Raw genomic sequence first — 20,741 nt, forward strand, 5'->3', positions numbered from 1 at the left:
AGGCCCTTATACAAGTCTGGTCGAAATTTAACAGTTTATAATTGGTATATGGGATATGAATTATCTCAAGATCTCTTAAAGAAGAAAATTACGATAGTAGGTACAATGCGTAAAAATAAGAGAGAAATGCCACCTGAGTTTCTGGCAAAGAAAATCGAAGTATATTTTTCAATTTTCGGTTTTCAGAAAGAAGCAACACTTGTATCTTATGTGCCGAAAAAAAAATAAGAGTGTGATCCTGTTATCCACGCATTCCGGCGATCAAATCGATGAATCTACTGGGGAATCTAAAAAGCCTGAAATCATTACTTTCTATAACATGACAACCTGGCGTACTTTTCTCAAAGCCTTAGGGATGCAGCTAATAGAAAGTGTTCAAAATGAACGACGACGAGCATCTGTAGTTCCTGATTCTAGACAAACACTGACCATCGATGAACATGTTAACAATGAACCACCCCCCAAAAAACCTAAAATTACTTACAAGAGGTGTACAGAGTGCCCCAAGAAAAAAGAAAGACCAAATTCATTTGTGAAAATTGTAGCAAAAGTATATGTATGGAATATATGACCTCATTTTGTAAACAATGTTCAAAAAATTGTAAGTAAATAATTTTACCTCTCCTTATTCTTTCATATTTTGTCTAAAATGAAGTATTAACTTGGTTTTACATTTTAATTTCTTTTAAAAACCGATTAATTTTATTCGGCAAATTTTTTAATTACAAACTTTTTATTCGGGTATGACATACCCGGCGCGTGTTCTCGTGTTCGTCGGATCGGTGCGTGTGCTCGCGGGTTATATACAATAGTTCATAATACATAGATCTTTCATAATACGTGCTTACATAGTTCATATATATACATGCTTACATAGTTTATACGTATACATGCTTACATAGTTTCTAATATATTGAATTATTCTGTCCCATATGACCTTCCAATGTTATCAGCGTTTCCTTGTTCTTAGTTACTATGAGGCCACAGCCTACTTGTCCGTCAACTTTCGAACCATCCGTGTAAACATAGTATTGATCCTTTATGTCAGAGTCATCTTTCCGTGATGTGTGGGACGAGACTCCTTTTCCGTAGTTAGACGAATGGATGACATTTACTGGCCTTCTTTCTTCATGCGGGCTGTACTGAGAGGTGGTGTGTGCTATAACCCCTTTTACATGGTGTGAAAGATAGGTTGTATTTATGAGACGTTCTATTTCATACTCCTCTGGAACATAGCATAGCGGTCCAAAAGTGGTGCAGAGATGTAATTGAAGGACAGTCGTTACTGCTGCTTCTTGTGCTAATATGTAGTGGCAAAAGTCCCGCCAGTATTGTGGCTGCCGCTGTCGCTGATTGTACGGTATCCTTTTGTAATAGCCAGAGCAAATGGGCGTTGTATACTACTGAACAATTTCTTTTTCCTTTCGTTCATTGGAATTGCTCAAATTGTCCCTCCATAGAGCGCCATTTTTTCCACGTCGGACTAAGAGATGATTTTTAGGATATGTGGTCTAAGGCCCCAGTCTGAGCCTTGAAGCCCCCTTAAAGTATTTGCAGTTGCGTGTGTCCTCGTGCGGACTGCTCTGAGGTGAGGGAGCCAGGAGAGGTTTTTATCGATTATAAGCCCCAGCAGTTTTAGTTCCCGAGTTCGTTTGATTGTACGGTCCTTTAGTTTCAAAATTGGATTTCTTGCAAGAGTTTGACCTGGTTTGTGTACGATCAGATACTTTTGCTCGGAGATGGTGAGTTTCTTGCCTTAACAGAGCCGCACAAATCGCGCTATGGTCTCATTACTGTTACTTTCCATCTGGTCTCTCGATTTGCCTCTGATGATGAATGTCGCGTCATCAACAAAAGCAATCACCTTTGTGTGGGTTGGCCACAGTGCTTTGAGAATGGAATTAAAAGTTCATTCCATAGGTCAGGAACTGCAAATAAACCCTCATTGAAGCCCCTGGTCTGCTTTCTTTCAAGAAGTCCTGCGTCATACACTGCTACAAGAGTGCGATCAGAGAGATAACGTTTGCACACCTACAGCAGATATCAGGGATCTGAGCGTCGTGAAGTGCCTCTAGGATAGCTGGCCACCACAGGGAATCAAACGCACTTTTCAGATCCAAACTAAGTACGGCTACATGGTTATTAGAGTCATACGCATCATAGATTTCCTTTTGTATGGCGCTAAGAACTTGGATAGTTGAGCGCTGCTCTCGAAAACCATACTGAGAGTCCCTGATCTCACCCTTGATCTCCAAGTAGTACTTTATTCTCTGAACTAAAAGTTTTTCATAAATTTTCCCTATGGCGGGCAGGAGACAAATGGGCCGGATCGTTGAGGTTCTTTTCTTTTTTTGGAAGAGAATAACTTGCCCTGTCTTAAAGGGCTTGAGAAAATAACGCAGTTGCAGCAATTTATTGTAAAAATTTTTAAGAAACGTTGGTTTTGCTTGATGCATCGCCTTGACAATGTTGTAGTCCAACGAATCGGGCCCTGGGGCTTTGTCCCTCGGTAGATTTCGCCAAACAGCGCAGACTTCAGGTTGCGTGACTAACATGTCATCTTCTGTTGTGGAGTGTAGAGGATAAGCTGGATGTTTTAGATTGGAAGCGTCTGATGTATTGTCGTCTTGAAAGACTGCATCAAGAATTTTGGTGAGTGTTGCCGCAATAGTGCTCCTATGCTCCTGTGTCGGTTGCGCATTATTGGTGCCGTCTACGTAGAACTTGTGAATTGCAGGGTCAAAGACCTTATTCGTTGCGATTTTATGCAATATCCCATAGGGATTTTTATTGCTTGTGCAAAACGCCCTCCAGCTGTACAGCTTGGCTTGCAGAATGGCCTGTTTATACTGGGCGTGTGCTTTTTTGTTGATAATACTTTGTTCTCGGCGTTCTGAATTATGCTCCGACTTTATCTTTCTGCGGAGAATTCGGATCTTACTCCTTTGTGTCCTGAGGCTTAAAGTCCACCTGTTAACAACATAGTGTACCTTTGGAGATTTGATCTAGAAAGTTGAATCACAAATGGCCTGAAGCTCTTTAATTAGGGTATTAGTGAAACTATCAATGTCATCTGTATTGTGGCAGTGTTCTAAACCTTGGTCTGCGCGTGTGAGTGTACTGCAGACCTTTTGGCTGAAGAGCTTTAGCATCCTTCGCTTGAATTTGTACCTTTTGATTGAGAATTTTTTATTATGGTGTCCTATGCTGTACGTAATGTATTTAGGGTCCGCGTTTATGGTCATCTACCATCCAAGAATGCAATTTTGATGTAAGAAGATACTAATAGATGGCTCAAGGACTTTGATCGAATCGCCAACTATAACCACTGGCATGATCAAATGTGTCTGGCGAATTACCTTGGCGGAACCGCTCGACAGTGGTTCGATAATAATGAAGCTACATTTACCAGTTGGACTGTTTTCAGGACTACTCTTAAGAACACCTTTTGCCAAGCAGTTGATGTAAAGCGCCAAGCTGAACGAGTACTACTCACACGTGCCCAGCAAATCGATCAGACGTCTGAAGCTTACATTCAAGATGTTCTCGCTCTCTGCCGAAAAGCAAACCCATCCATGTCTGAAGACGAGAAAGTGGCCAATCTCATGAAAGGTATTGAAGACTTGTACCAGATCCTGTCGTCCCAGGAATATGACAGCGTCGATACCTTTGTGAAACGCTGCAGTCACATAGAAAGCCTTCGACGAAGACGTATCGCCCAATCACGATTCCAGAGGCTGCCTAATGTCTCCGCGGTGTCGGCCGATGCGGACGCCGGTGAACTAAGGTCTATAGTGCGCGCCATCGTCAAGGAAGAGCTTCAGAAGGTCCTGCCGCAAGTTCAGGACTACATGGAAATAGAACCCGTAGCACCGAATGACATAGAAACTGTGGTCCAGGAAGAGGTTATAGAGGCGCTGACACCACTCACAGGATCAGGACGAAGGAAGAACACTACCCAACGTTCACTTCCTGTTAGGTCGCAGCCAAGACGTGAAGCCAGCCAGAGAACTACTCTGCAAAGTAGGACAGATCTGTGGAGGACTGACGATAATGTGCCTCTCTGTTTTCATTGCTGACGCATAGGACATGTTCTGAGGTACTGTAGGGAAAGACGCCAGATATTTGAAAATGCAAGAGCCGCAAAAGACGTCCAACTCTCGACGGGACAGGGATACTAAATCTACATACAGCTTCTACGACGAATGATCACAACCTAGTTCTCGAATAAGGAGCAGTTCACCTTATCCGCGACGCTCTCTCTATCGCCGATAATCGCAGTCACCAGTACGCCGTTTCAGCCGTTCCCCACGCCGAACCAATGAGGAAAACTAGCTCAAGCGATTTGTGCAGGAGGTGAGGCCGCAGTTGAAGAAAATCCTCCGACGTGCACCACAGCCAAGTTGAAAAAGAATAACACTTTTATCATCGTGAATGGACAGTGTGTGAAAGCCCTTGTTGATTCGGGTGCCGATTATTGTGTCATATACGAAGAGTTACGTCGATAGACAAATGCTCCTATGTTTGCTGAGAATGGATCTGTACTAAAATCTGCCTGTGGTAAAACTTTAGCCGCCTCGGGATGCTGTGTATTAAATATTGATTTGAATGGGACTAAGAAGCCGTTTGAATTCCTTGTGTTTCCAGAACGTAGACATCAAATGATACTTGGATGGAACTTTTTCCGTGCCACCGATGCCGTTATCGATTGTGGAAATCAAGGACTTACGCTTGCAGAAATCCTTCCAGACAATTAATATTTAAATAAGTCAGAACCCTCCTTGTTTGCCGAAAGCGATTATGTAATTGAAACAAACACCGCAAGGAGAATATGTGCCCTGAATTCAGAACTACAGAAAGCAGATGGAGCTATGATTGTTGGAAATAGATTTCTTATGTTCGAAAAAAAAAAACTATCGATACCAGCTTCAATAGTCACTAGAGGATGGTTGTGGTAAATTATGGGTAATTAATTGTTCTCGACGAACCCAACTGATACCGAAAGGGATGAATGTAGGCTGTTTAACGACCATAAAAAACGGCGCTATTTGCTCTCTAAGTGGTTAGGTTCCAGAAAGTTCCAAGGGACATAGGTCCAGGAAAAGGTTATCTCAAGAAAACGTAAAAGAAATTTTCGATACTGATTTGACCAATGCTGAGAAAGACGAGCTATTGAGTCTATTAGATGAATTTAGTTACATTTTTTACTTTAACAGTATTGCGACAAAATCCCGATGCAATGCGGTGAAGCACAAGATTGATACAGGTGACAGTGCACCAATCAAACAAAGGCCATACCGTGTGTCAGCCACTGAGAGGCGTGTGATTGCCGACGAATTGCAATGAATGCTAAAAGAAGATGTGATACAACCATCAGACAGACCATAGTCATCTCCAGTCGTGCTTGTGAGGAAGAAAAACGGTGAATGGCGTTTTTGTGTCGATTACAGAAAATTGAACAAGGTAACTAAAAAGGACGTCTCTCCGTTACCTCGCATCAATGATGCTTTGGACTGCCTGGCTGGTGTAAAAATTTTCTCTATGACGGATCTGAAGTCAGGCTACTGGCAAATAGAAGACAGCTTTTGTGACTTCAGTTGGTCTCTGTGAATTTAAAGTCATGCCGTTCGGATTATGCAATGCTCCAGCCACATTTGAACGGATGATGGACACAGTACTAAAAGGTCTCAAATGGAATATTAGTCTTTGCTAGATCGACGATGTAATCGCGTACGCACCTAATTTCGAAGAACATCAAAAACGTTTGAGGGAAATACTGAAATGTGTCCAAAGAGCAGGACTGACGCTAAATTCCAATGTTCATTCGGCAAAAAGAACCTGACTATACTGGGACACTTAGTCGATCAACATGGACACTTAGTCGATCCATAAAAGGTAGAGGCTGTTGTAAAGTTTCCTGTTTCGAAAAATATCGCCGACGTCCGAAGTTTCTGGGCTTGTGCTCCTACTACCGGCGATTTATCAAAAATTTCGCAGATATCGCAAAGCCCCTGCATGACTTGTTGAAGGAAGATGCAAAATTTTCTTGGAACGCGTGATAAATTGAATCTTTCGCAACGCTCAAAAGGCTGCTGACCAGTGGCACTGTTTCGGAACATTTTATTCTAGACACACAAACTAGGATACATTCTGACGCTAGCAGCTATGGCCTCGGTGCAGTACTGGTTCAGATACAGGATGTCAAAGAAAGACCAATAGCCTGCTCCCTATCCAACGTTGTTAAAGACGTAATTCATCTATACAAGACGTCTCATCTTCTGACGATTGCTTACCACCCTCAGACCAATGGCTTAACTGAAAGATTCAAAAAGACATTGGCAGGCATGTTGTTCATGTACGTAGACGTTGAACAGAAAAATTGGGATACTATTCTACCATTTGTAACCTATGCTTATAATTAGGCCAAACAGCACACGATAGGATTCAGCCCATTCTTTGTCGTTTATAGCAAAGATATCCAGACTCATCTCGACGTAATTTTCCCATACAGTATCGAAGATTCCAAAGATAGTTACGCGCAACATCTGATCACTAGAGCTGAAGAAGCTAGACAACTTGCAAAGCTCCATATTTTTAAAGCGCAAACCACATACAAGCGCCGATACGACGAGAGACGTCGACCTGTCAGCTACAACATCGGAGACTTTGTGTGGGTCTTCACTCCAGTTCGAAAGGTTGGGTTATCTGAAAAGCTCCTAAGACATTACTTTGGACCGTATCGAATAAAACGACAGCTCTCTGACGTGACGTACGAAGTAGAAAGTATAGAACGACATCGTTCACGTATTGAGATTGAAGCCGTATCTTAATCCAAAAGTACAACTAGACGATGAAAGAAAGCCCAATATTTCCAGGAGACCTGTTACAAGAAGCCAGACCAGATCGCAGCGGGACGCTGCTTCTTCCTAAGAAGGGGAAAATGTAGCGAAAATTACTCATTTCGATCGTGCTCTTCATAGCTTAGCGAAGAAGATGCAGGACTCGAAACCCATCAACGACAAGATGCCTGATAATTTTTTTTTCTTTGTAAATTTCCTTCTTGTTAATGTTATCGTATTTATGTAAATTTCCTTCTTATTCTTCCAGAACATTCCAAGTTTGGAATGTTCTAGTATGTTCAACAGCTGTATATAAGTAGCTCTTCATTCGAGTTAATAAAAAGTCTTGAGTTTAGACTCTGAGTACTTGCCTGTTCCTTTGTAGGATCCCCTAATCTACGCGACAATATTTAGTGTATTATTTTTTGTAATACATAACTAAGCGAAAAAAATAAAAACAGATAAATCTTAAAATTGAGTAACTTTGGAAAAACATATATACCGATTAAGTGGAGGTCTTGATAGCTGAAGATCCAGATAACTTAGGATTTACTTAATGTGATTTTTAATCAAGAATTCAGAGACCTTGATTTCGGTTAATACCCGTGATTTCTTGAAATTATAACTCATACTTTTAGAGCTCTTCAATCTTATATTGTAAAGGTATCACATTTAAGTTAAAGAATTTGCGAGATGACACCAAATGGTCTTTACTTTCAAATACATTTCAATATGTTATTTACTACCAGATTAGAAAATATTTAGAATGAAGTATGTTTCGAATTTTCTTCTTTTTATTATTAATTAACCTCATAAAAGAAATAATGATGAACTGCAACTTTTCTGTCATATAGCATTGCTTTAATAAAATAACTCTGCCAATAACTGGAGAAATTTGTTAGTTTTAGATAGGTATAAAATGACAGAAAAATATTCCGGCTTTATAATTAACCTGCTTTCCAATGAGATTAGGTTAAGTTAGACCAATGTATTAGGCAACGCAAGAATGGGATATCATAAGGAAAATGTTTATGTCACACATGGTGACAAGCCCAAAAGCACCAATACAACTAGCCATTAGGCAAGATTTCAACTGAACTATCAATATTTTGTTGCCTTATCCGCATGGTCAATTGTGAGCTCTGCTTTTCTAAGGCCTGTAGAAAGCTTTTTATGTGTTTTTTCATATACTCAATCAGTTGTGCATTCATTTCACATGAAATGACATAGTCTAAATAGCTTGCTAGTTAATGATTTCCAATAAAACATTCTAGGGTTATTTGCTGACAAAAGGATATCTTCGTAGAGGATTTTAAAGGAAATCGTATTGTTTTTATTCCTTGAATCGAATTAGAGAAACTAACAAGTTGTAAGATAATTTTCCACCATCAGATCATGTGTATTATTTTTGAATGATACAATAGCATTAGTCGTTATGCTTAAATTAGTACCTCAAAGCACTAAATTGTCTGGAACGAGAATTGAAATATACCAACTGTATTGGAATGTGAATTGAAATATACCAACTGTATTGGAATGTGAATTGAAATATACGAACTAAAATGGCTATAACGTAAACTGAAATAGAAGGTGTCCGTAATTTATTCACCAAATAATACAGAATAAGAGATAGATGAAAATGACGGACTGAATTTTACTTAGCATTTCGAAGAATTTAATGATAATACACTTTTTTTTAGCTTTATTAGTTGCTTGGAGAATGTAAACATGTTCTCGATTTATCTAAGCATTTGCGGAGTCACAGTAGCTGTTTCTGTGTGATTTTTTTAATTCTTCAATGCTGCAATCTCTGAAACATAAACTCTGATCTTCTCTCACCAGAAAACAAATTTAGTGGTGTGACGTTCTTAGAACGCGGTGGTCCACCTCTGTCAAACCATTTTTCTTTTGTCTGATATTTACCTGAGCACGGTCCCGGAATTTAATAAAAACACAACGCAATGTCTACAGCTTAATTACGATCACAATAATGTTTAATTTATTAGCACTTATATGATTACTTTTGTGTTAACTAGTTTATTAAATTTTAATTAGGTAATTGAATTTAGTTACAGATTCACGAGATAATATTGTGGGCAATAAAATGTACAATATTACATTTGTTCCGCTAATTAGTTACTATTTCACCTGTGAGTTCAGTGCCGGTATTTTATTACGGTACCGTCGCGAAACTGAACACTTCATGACTGAATACGAATTTCTGAAGAAACTGATTATCTTTACTGAAACGGTTAAGAATGCCTGCAAGATTCTTTAGGAACGGCTCAATCATTAAGTTTGATTTGTTGACAAATCTTCAAATTGTACGCAGTCAGCTTCAATCATTAATGAACAATTATATAAACAGTCGACCTGGGAATTCCTGTTTGAAGGCTGGCATTGCTAATGGATTTACTCGGTCTGCACATAAACGCATCTCTAATGGCGAGAAATTTTCATCACTGACGCTTTGCCTAACTAAACTTCCTATAAGCAAATCCTGTCCGGTTTCCCGAAATTGCTTTAACCATCTTTTTGTCTACCATTTCGTTGGTGGATGTTTATTAAATTCATGTCGAAATCATTTCTAAACAGTTTTCCGAGATTCAGTTTTCCATAAACGGAAAAACGCTCATTGGTTTTTCAACACATGAGACCACATTGTCTTTAAAATTAGAACAAACGAAATTTCCTAAACTAATGATTATATCGATTTACATTATTTCCCACTAGTTTGTAAAGTTATGTTTCAGTTTGATTCTGTTATCCGGTGATTAAATTACGGATACCCTGTATGGACTTACCATATTGCCTAGAATGTGAACTGGAATATACTTACTACATTACAAAAAATGGGAATTGAAATATACTGGATCACCTATTGGCTCTTAGATTTATGAAAAAATATAAACAATGCGGTTATTTAGTAAGATACTTGTCTCCTTTTTATTTTTTTAAAACGCAAATTAGTATTTTCTTTCATAACCAAAATTAATCTCATTGATTTTTGTCCATGGTTGAAGAAAGCTGAGTGAAGCTGTTGAACAAAACAAAATTCTCTTCCTAATACAGTATAGTGGAATTCCTTTTGCTTTGCATAGCGTTACGAATTTTGTATTTATATAGCTAATGTTAGAAGAATTATAATTAAAACTGTTTTATTTCCCCGTGCAGTACAGCACAAGACATATTTTAAGAGAAAGCTATGCCAGAAAAATAAAAATACAGGAGCACGTGCATTTAACATTGCATATGCACGTGCACTAATAAATAGATATCTCGTAATTTATATTTAAATTGACTAAATGTCATTGACTGCTGTGTTAGCTGTAACCACAATTCCACTCTTTTGCTTTCCAGAAATCTCGAGAAGAAAGAAATTATTAGAACTCTTTCGCGACCGATTGAAAGCTTTAAAAAGCCGAACAGAAATATTTCAGCTCAGTAGTTGTTGTTTAGTTAGCTGCTGTTGTTATTTTTGATAGGATTAGCTTTTTCTGCGCTGTGGATTGCGTTTTATTTAACGTTTTAGTAGTTTGAAAGCTAACTACTGATTATTACCGGATGATATTGTGAACACCTGTACAAATACCTCTGAGGAAAATTCCAGCGTTTTGTTATATTTCTTGCGATAAGAACAAATTTTATTAATCTTTTATCGGACTTGTGCATTCAGTCTATTACGCACCCGTACTCACGCAACAATACATTGAAATAGAATAAGTTACTTTAGTATCATTTGATTTCATGGATGACGAAAGTAATCTATATATGAGCAATGAATTGCATGCATTATTAATATGTTCCTTTTCAAAATAAATTTGAGAATTAGAAAATATATATTTCACCCATTTCTTCCCTAACTGTAAATAAATTTGCACATCTATCTACTTATTCATCAGCTACACCATGTATGTATCATCATTTCTATATGTATCATCATTTCTTCGATGAAAGCAAACAATTAATAAATATCTCATGAGTACTCAATACTGACTGCAAATTCCTCAAAAAATCTGCTTTCAGCGCATGTCATTCACCAGGTTGTTTTGCTCTAAAATCCTTCTCTGAAAATTCACTAATTAGACAATATGGAATGAGCATTAAAGTATGTAATTCCTTCTTCTTTATATCTTACACACTGAAGTGAGATAATTCTTCATGACTCTTTTTTTCTTTACAGGATAACAAGAACGGTGTAGGTATTACAAGACGTATCCTCACTATTTTAAGCAACAGTTTGTTCCCCTGAAGAATGACATGCATTCATGGCAGCGATTAACTAATCTGTTTAATATATAAGGTACTTAACTTGGCATCCAGAGTTGTGAATCTTTGCATTGTTTTATTAGAGACTGAAAGAGCTAGTATTTTCAAATGAGGTTGTAAATTAATATATAATCTTGTTTCAACTGCATATATTTCTCGCAAATAAAATAAGTGATCCGATATGACGAATTAAAGGCTGACTCTTACTGAAACTTATTTAATATTGAAAAAGCATATTTTTATAATTTAAAGGGTACTTCGAGAAATAAGGTCTAATTTCTTGTCTCGAATCTTCTCCAAATATCGAATGTAGAACTTTCTGATGATTATATGTTGAGTGGAATTTAACATTTTTTCTAAATCTTCTTATTTTTAATTTTGCACTGAAAGAGAATTCTAGGAAAATCATAAACTCCTTATTGAAACTTTCTTCGCATTGACGGAACCAAGATTGTACACTTTTTCTTTTCATTTTCGACCATAAATAGACCTTTTTTTATTGCAGCTATTTGGTTAAATCGATGTTTCATCAAGGGCATCAATGTATTTTCATTTATCTCCTGCTCAATAGTTTTCCTACACAGTTCTAGAAATTATGCTGCTTTGAGCCACACACGCTTCGACAAAAGCTAGCGAAAATTAACGTGTTTTAGCTTTTTCAAGAGTATAAATCTTGGTTTATAATTTTATTTATTGTTGCCATTCCATAACGATTTAACATTAAACGTATTAGAAACAGAACGGACCCTTTTCGGATATTCGTTTAGAGTCTTTGCTCAGTCAAGAAGTAATAACTGACTGATTGACTGTTTTTTCTTTCACGATGTTGCTTAATTTTCACTTAAATTTTAATAACATGAGTTTCATAATTTGAACAATGGAATAGGAGTATTTGTCTTCTTAAAGCGCAAAAAAAATCCTTAAATTCACAGCCTACTTACATGGGACATTTTGAAAGAAGAATAGATTTAAAGGGAGTAAACAAAATTTCTTATTTCAAGAAATAAATTGTTGTTATAAAATTTTATTACAGAAAATTGTTTAAATTCTATATTAAAATCGTTCTAAAAATATGTAAACACTCTCTGTATTATGCAAAAAATAACCAATGGTTTTCCAGTAAGTCAATGTACATGCTGGAGAAATGGCTGACTGCAGGTAAAAGCTGAATGAAGCCAAATCTAGGTTATAACGCGGAAATGAGACAAGAGGCTTGATGATGGATTTTGCTCTTCAGCAATACTCATATTTCTTTCCTTTTTCTTCTTTCTTTTATTAGAAAAGATGCATAGAAATAAACTTAAGTCTTATAGAAGAATGTAAGCGAATTTTGGTACAATTAATACTATACATGCTGTATATGTATTTTTCAATCAACTGCAGTACTGGATATAAAAAAAGCAAAATATAATTTTCGAAGCACTGTTTATATACCTTGTAATATTTTTATTGCATTCTAAGATAGATGATATGGCTTTTAAAGAAATCAGATAAAATTATTTTAAAGACAGAAAGATGTTATTAAAATTTTATTTCGAATAAATGATTTGGCAATTTGCGCTTCTACAAAAATAAGCAATAATATACACTTTTTTGGTGTTTATACAAAGAAAAGTATTATGAAAACTATTATCTATTTATACTATTTTTTCATGTGTATGTAATTTATGTTTGAAAACTGTTCCTTAATTTTTAGTAAAATGTATAAACCTTATAATTACTGCACGTTTCTGTAAATAAACACTTCGTTGAAGCGAATGAGTGGCGAAATATTTTTGTCAGTGTTTAGACTCAATAAATAGAATATAATGATTAGAAATTTCTCTTTAAAGTTAGACGCGTTTTTATTTTTCACAAGGATAAGGAAACGCAATCAGGGATCTACCATTTTGCTAGGGGGGATAATACTACATCTTCCATAACAGGCTGAGCACGGGATAATGCAATCTCCTCAAAATGCTCAAAACACATTCTGAATAATCTAAAATGGTTTAATATTTTAATTATTTTGGAAAATAAACTGGAAATATTTCATTCCTGAATAATGTCCTTATTACGTACGTAAACGTATTAAGGAAGAATACTAAAATCATATATCCTAAAAACTAAAAATTGATGATATTACAGATATATGTAAAATTTTGCACAGTTATTGATTTCTGAATATTCCTCATTGATTGGAAATCCTCGTAAGCTATGCGCTTTTACTGCATACTATATCTCCATGTTCTTTTGCATTCCGCATTTGAATATGTACGAATTTAATGGTAACTTCTCATAGAATGGAAACTTGTATCCGTTATAACTGTTATTCCTACTGAAATGTTCTGACATTTATTATCAATAAGGCAGAATCGATTGTTTTCTCGTTATTATGCAAATATGTGACTGCTATGTCAACATTGAGCTGTGGATTACAGATCAGAATTTGCCCAAGGGAAACAATGCTTACTTCAAACACGTTTATTTATTAAACTAAGTGCAGCAATTCACATGTTTGCGCAAAAGATAACAGAGAGCAGTTTAGCTCAACTTTGGCTTCAAATAATCAATATACTATAACAAAGCAAAAATATCTCTCTAAATATTTAGATGATTGAACGAGTTTAATAATACGCACTGATTTGCATAAAAACACACGCTGTAGTATTTGAATAGTTAAGGGAGAAATTGTTGTAAACAGAAATAGTACCTCTTTAACTGAGAAAAATGTAATATTTAAATAAGGAGGAGAAAATATAAGTTGTTTTGTTTGTCCAAAAGGGAGACTATGCATCTACTAAAATTGAGATATTATTACCCGACCAGCATATAAAACACAAATAAATTTCAGCGTTTTCCCTTCGATACCGTCACACACATTATTTTTTTTTTCGAAATCAGGTATCAAGCATATGAAAGCCGACATCTCAGAACCAATAAAATGATATACTCCTGCAGTGACTTTTCGGGTTAAGAATATTATTTCCTGAAAGTTATTCGTCATCGATGTGTTCATGAAATGGAAATATTTTCGCCATAGGAATGACCCGGAATAATATGTTCCTGGAATACAGGTCATTGCTTATTTAAACTTCCGCAGCAACACTTTCTGCACATTTTACAATGCAGAACGAATGGAAATTATTAAATTTTTAAGACCTGAAAAAGACCTGCAAGAATTCAAGTTTTAACGCCGCAGCAAAATATATGTTAAGGATTTTTTTATACTCTCGTTGAGCTCGCATGTTATCTCTCTGGTCTTGGACTCACTCCTGCAGACACAGCCTTTTTGTATTTATAACTTTATTATTTCGCACTTACAATACATAAAATGGAATAGAAAAATCATAAAAGTTTTTAAAATAGTATATTTTTTAAATATAAAATTTTTTAAAAATTAGTAAAAAATAAAATAATTATATCTTTAAAATCTTAAACCTGATACAGTGTTGCCATACATTTTTTAGCCCAAAAGGGTAACTTTTCTATTATTTTTAAGTTCTCTGTATTATTTCTTTTAAAATAATACATGGCGATACTACTGGAGGCCAATATTTAAAACGTGATAGGAACAAAAAAAGTGAGGTTTGAGACTAAAAACATCCGGATGATAAAAACAATAAAAGCAGAAAAAAAAGGTTAAATCGACAGAATTTTTATTTAACTTTATTACACTTGTACAAAAGTTAATGTCTTGGCTTGAGTAGAAAATGGTCTTAAAGAGAAACAAGACAAGTGTTATTATTTGGATAAGAGCTTCAGATAACTGTCTTTCCGGCAATATCTTTTTCTTGTTTGTCTCTTAACACCAGTTGACTCTCCTTGAATCTTATTGGGAATCCGTTTCACTACAAATTTGTTCAACATGATTTATTTTTGCTAACATCTTAAAAAGGGAGACAAGGCATTGACATTGAAAAATATTTAATTTTTGGTTTGTTAAATGATTTATTTTTTCCAACATCTTAAAAAGGGAGACAAGGCATTGACATTGAAAAATATTTAATTTTCGGTTTGTTAAATATTTTTTACTACTGTGATATTTTTTCCTCCACAATCGCTTTTAGAGGCCAATTGTTCTGTAATTCGGTCTTGCGGTTCTTCTGTAATTCTTTAGCAACGGGCTCATTTTATTGGACCTGTATTAACTTTTTTCATATTTTTACTGTTAACTGTTATGCCCATGGTTTTGCCTTTCCTAATTATCAAAAGAATTATCAGTGAAAAGACATCAAGATCTCTGCTTGCAAAGCAATCTGGCCGCAATTCCTCAGGCAGAGTTAAGGTCTTTGCTGTAAGGGTTTTATAAGAGTTAAGGGAGTTCTGTGAGAGTTCAGGAATACAGAATATTCAAGCGATATTCTGCAGATTTTTCTGTGCCAAAGTTTATCTTATAACATCTATAAAATTTATTTATTCTCAGCTTGCAAGTTCGTAACTCGAGATACTGTTCCTCATTCCAAATATTTCTTGTTTAGAAAATTTATTCGTGAACTGATTTGTTCACGTCAAAAGACATTTAAAACTCAGAATTCCACTGAAATGGATTAAAAGTGTGAAACATGTAAAGGAGTTTTATTACAATTAGGATGCACTGAAGCCAAAATCCTATGCATGCAGAATAATTTCGTATATATTCGTATTTAAAGAAATAAATTTCTGTGACATAATAATGTAAAGTGTTTTCTAAATTCGAAGTTCATTCAATATATATAAACTAAATTAAAATTTAATATCATTTACAGCATACTAAATTTAGAAACAGAAAGGAGAAATTTTTAGTTGTAGAAAAGTTATCAAAAGATTTTCGCAGCTGCTAGCTGGCTAAAAATGCAATATAAGGGAATAATGGGCACCGGTGCGCCATTTTTCTTCAGAAGCTTTCGCTATTACCAGGCTTGTCCACGCAGTAAGTACTTCATATATCTCTCTGAGCGTTAAATTTATTTATATCCAAATCTCCGGAGTGGCAACGCATCCAACTGATAACAGAATGTGAGCAATCACGAAGCAAGAGATATAAGGTGTTGTAGCGATAGCTATTTTTCCAGCTTCCTGGAAGAGGCAACGTACATGGCAGTCATTTGTTTTCACTATTATTTACACCTTTATGCAGCCATTTTTATTATCACTAAAACCTATTCTCAAGAATGAAATAGTTTGTATCATATATGCTATTCGTTATGATACTTTTATTCATATTAAGCCCTCTGAAAACTTTCTTAAGCAAATAAATTACCTTTGCTGAAGTATAAAACCCTTCACTTAGCGTTATTTTACTATAAAATTCTGAGCAACTTATATGAAGGCGTTAAATTAAAATTATATAATGTAAATCAATTAAAAACAAGAAATAGCACTCAAAAGGTGAAGCAGGCATGTGGATTATAAAATAATAAAAAGAAGCATACAGTAACTAAGTCATTAAAAATCTAGAGGAGAATGTTGACAGGGGGTATAATGATATGCTATTGTCAAACAGAAATTGCTAATGTAATCAATAATAAATAAGCAACAGGAATCGACGTTAAATTGAATAAACTCATAAAAATACAGTTTCAGAAGTTAAACAAAACTTCTTCTATCTCACCTGCATTAATGAAAATGATTAGAAAGAAACATGTGCCTAGATGAAAATTGTAGGAAACATTTCGAGGGTGTTCTGATTAAATGATCAAGAAGTGAAGTTAGCGGCGCCGTCGTTTTATCAAAATGTAAATGAAAAGCAATCTAGGAGTAAATTCCAAAAACGCTCATGGTAAAATGAGACTAGAAGTTTCATCATTAGTCAGAATTGATAGACATAAACTATACTTGTAAATATCTTTTACCAACAGAAGTCGAGTTTTTGAATAATTTTGGCTGAAGTGAGGAGTGAGGAATATTATTCTTTTGACTAGCACTGAGCCTGTCAATATATAATAGCAGATTTATGAGTTTCTTTTCCCAAAACTTTGTCTCATGATCTTTATTGGGAAACTTCAAAGCTTTTTTTTTTTTTTTTTTTTGAAGAGTTGAAGAGTTGTTAGGATTTTTTTTAAGCAGAACACATGAAAAATGTGCAATGCCCATGCTGGGATTCGAGGGATTCGAACTTGAAATCTCGGATATGAGCCGAGTGTGCCGAAGGCATGCCGAAAGGAGGGAGAAACCACTTTGGAAATGAATACTCTAGATTCATTTCAGATCACTATTCTAGATTCATTTAAAATCACTACTAAAGAAGATTCATTTCAAATCTCTACTCTAGATTCATTTCAAACCTAGTTTTAGTATATAATTAGTCAGTTTATTCTCTTATTATATTAGAAATTAGTACTTTAATAAGTTACCAATTTCATTTTATAACTGTTCATGAGCTATAAGCATCACAAAAACGTTATTCAAGGAAAAATTAAAACAAAATTCGAGCTCAAGCTCCACTGAAAAGTGACGTCGAATTTGACTTTTTTTTATCAGTCTTTCGTTCTGACAGCAGTTAAATTTAATCAAGTTTACTGTAGCCTGTTACTTGATACTGTGATATAGCATTAAAACCGTACTTAATTCCCCGCACTAAACTTGAGAAACCTGTCTTAACTTTCATAAGAAATATCTTCGTGGATGTTTTTCTAGAGAAAACTCATGGTACATGGTTGAAAAGCTGAAAGCTCAGGAAACAAGCTCGCTTCCTGGAACTAGGATCGGGGTTAATTATCAGTGTTGAAAATTCTTTATCGGCCAGTAATAAGCAGTATTCTGTACTGCATATATCTGTTTAAATATTTTCGTTAATACTGCATATATCTGTTTGAAAATTTTCGTTTCACAGAAATGTAAATCCTGGTATTTTACAAAAGGAAATATTACGTATATAACGATAAAACCACTAATAAACACATAATAACAGTTTAAGTTTTAAATTAGACTTTTAATGATTAACTTAATTAGCAAAACTATTCTAGAAGTTTTAACTTGTTTCCGGATTTTCCTTACTTATCTTTATGAAACTTTGGAACTATTGATAAGAAAAACCGATTTGCGATATCATAAAATTCCCCAAAATCATTTCTACCCCTCCCCAAATCATGTACTAGAAAAATGATTCTGGGAAAAATATATTTTTCTCTTAATATAAAAAAAAAATATTTAAAAAATTTAGTCTGAAAGAGAAATTCATGAGAATTTAAATAATATAATGAATTAATAAGCTATTAGAATTTAAGAGAGGAGAAAGTTAAAACAAATATTGTAATTCCAATTTTCATATCTTAATGAAATTTCGACAAAAGTATGAAAGCCTTATTAACAGTTTTTATCGCAATAATTACGCTTTAGACATATTTTCTCTCAGTACTGCTTATTTTATCTTCGAAGAGGGTAACAAAATTAATTTAAAGTGCACATTTTAAAACTAAGTTCTTCTCATTTAATTCTTTACAGCATTGATCCAGCACATAAAAATATTGTATTATATATACATACATATATATATGATGTACCAGCTTTTGTCTGGAATAAATAGATTGAATGAAGAATCATAGATGTAGTCGTAACATAAATTATCAGACAATAAGTTTAAAAAACAAGATCCATTTATTATATTTCAGGAGAAAATAGCAGTTACAAAAACTAAGATTTCAGGAGTAAATAAAAAACTATTAATAATAACTTTTTGTATGAAGTTTACTTCATCGTGACATTTAAGAAAAAGCCCCGATATTCTTTTGAGAGTCCTTTTATAGCCTCTGGAAAGGCGGAGCTTCAAAAAAATGACATCAGCCAATCCAGTTCACTTTAAATATTTCCAGAACATTCTATAACTGTACGTGTAGAAAAGGCGGGAAAAACAACTTGACTACGGGGCTGTGGATTTAATTCCACGTACTTTCAAATAAGAGACCGTCGCCATTAAAAAAATTAAAAGAACATACAGTTAGAATTTAGGTGTATTCTTGACTATGGAATTTTATTATTACATATATATATATATATATATATATCATTGGATCAATTGGATCAATGAGGAATGAGTAAAATGAGGAAATAATATATATATAATTTCCTCATTTTCTTTTCTTTAGATGTTGATTTTGTTCTCTTCAATTCATTATAGGACATTTCGTTTGATTTAGAACTTCCAGCAAGATTAAGTGCAGATTAATCCTTATTAATCCTGATTATGTGCAGATTAATCCTGATTAATCCTGATTGTGTGCAGATTAATCCTGACATTTTTTAAACTCTTCTTATATGAGCATATGTTTTCGATAATTGTATTAATATAACTGGATGCGTTACAGAAATATTAGATTATTTTATCTACGAAAATTCTGTTCGACAAATATTCGAAAGAAACTAAGTCATGTTATCAAAATAAATAAATGAATAAAAATAATAAAGTACTTTAAAATATCATATAAACTTTGTTTAAAATATTTTTTTCGCTCTAACCGATGATCAAACACTAAAATTCTGACATCCTTAGTTTGTTCGTTAAATGAAGATAAGTGAGAAAAATTGCTTTATCACTATATTAAAACAAATGTAAAACAAACTTTTAAAAAATCACTATACAGTGTTGCATTTTCATTGAAAGACAGTGTGTTACTTCATTGAAAAAAATGTGTTAAATTTTAATTCGATAGAATAACAAAAAGTAATAGTATAATAATTGATGACAAACATTTGACCATAGCAACAAGCAGTTGAGTAATTTAAAATAAAGTCTTTTATAAGGCATTTTTCGTATTTACTGGGTTATTTCATTTTAAAAACCACCAGTTTTCTTTTTCAGTTAAGTATATAATCTGAATTTGGATCATGAAACAACATCGCTCAAAAAGGAAAATAAGGTAATTTTTCATACATTTACATTGACCACCAGCGGCCGAGCGGTAACGTCACTGAGCACTGGTAGTTCGATCCGAGGTTTGAATCCCGCGAACGGTCTGACTGCAATGGCGTTTTCGTGGTTTTCTCATGTGCAAGGTGTATACGAGCCAGTTTGCCTTAAAAAGTCCTCTATGAAAGTATCTCTCATCTTGGGCAGAAAGACTTTGCCATAAAGACACAACATTTATATTTTATTTTTTACTGCTCTTCGGCCATATGTTCAAAAACTGCGAAATCTAAAACTTTATTTAAAACATTGCAACTCAAAACCAATCGTTACAGAAGTAATAAAAAGGAATTTTAGTTTTATTTATATGAAAACAAATTAATATAACAGTTAACGTAAATAACGTAAGCCAAATGTTTGAAACAGATATAGTAGGGAAAATTCTAGTATATGATCTAATTAATTTGAGATATAGAGGTTTGAATTCATATTAAAATTTACTACAGAATTAAAAGCATTTTAAGTGGATAAAAAGTGAGTTCTTCAAATATGCAACAAATATTTACCCCCTTCCCAAAAAAAACCCCTTTTACTACTGAGAAAAGTATTCTAATTAAGCCATTACATGAAGAAGCAGTAAAAAAACTGGGATTTCTAATTTTAATGTTATTAACTGTAATAAAATTTTAATTAGCTTTTGTGTGAAAAACAATCCTTAAAAACAATTTTTTACTTTGATGTTACTTAACACTAATTAAGAAACACTTCTTTCATATTTAACGCGATTTTAATCGACCTCAGATTGGATCTATACACCTTCATTCTGAATT

Source organism: Stegodyphus dumicola, chromosome 4 (genome assembly GCF_044657685.1).
Source record: "Stegodyphus dumicola isolate Sdum_Otavi_A_Nest chromosome 4, ASM4465768v1".
NCBI classification, from domain to species: Eukaryota; Metazoa; Arthropoda; class Arachnida; order Araneae; family Eresidae; genus Stegodyphus; species Stegodyphus dumicola.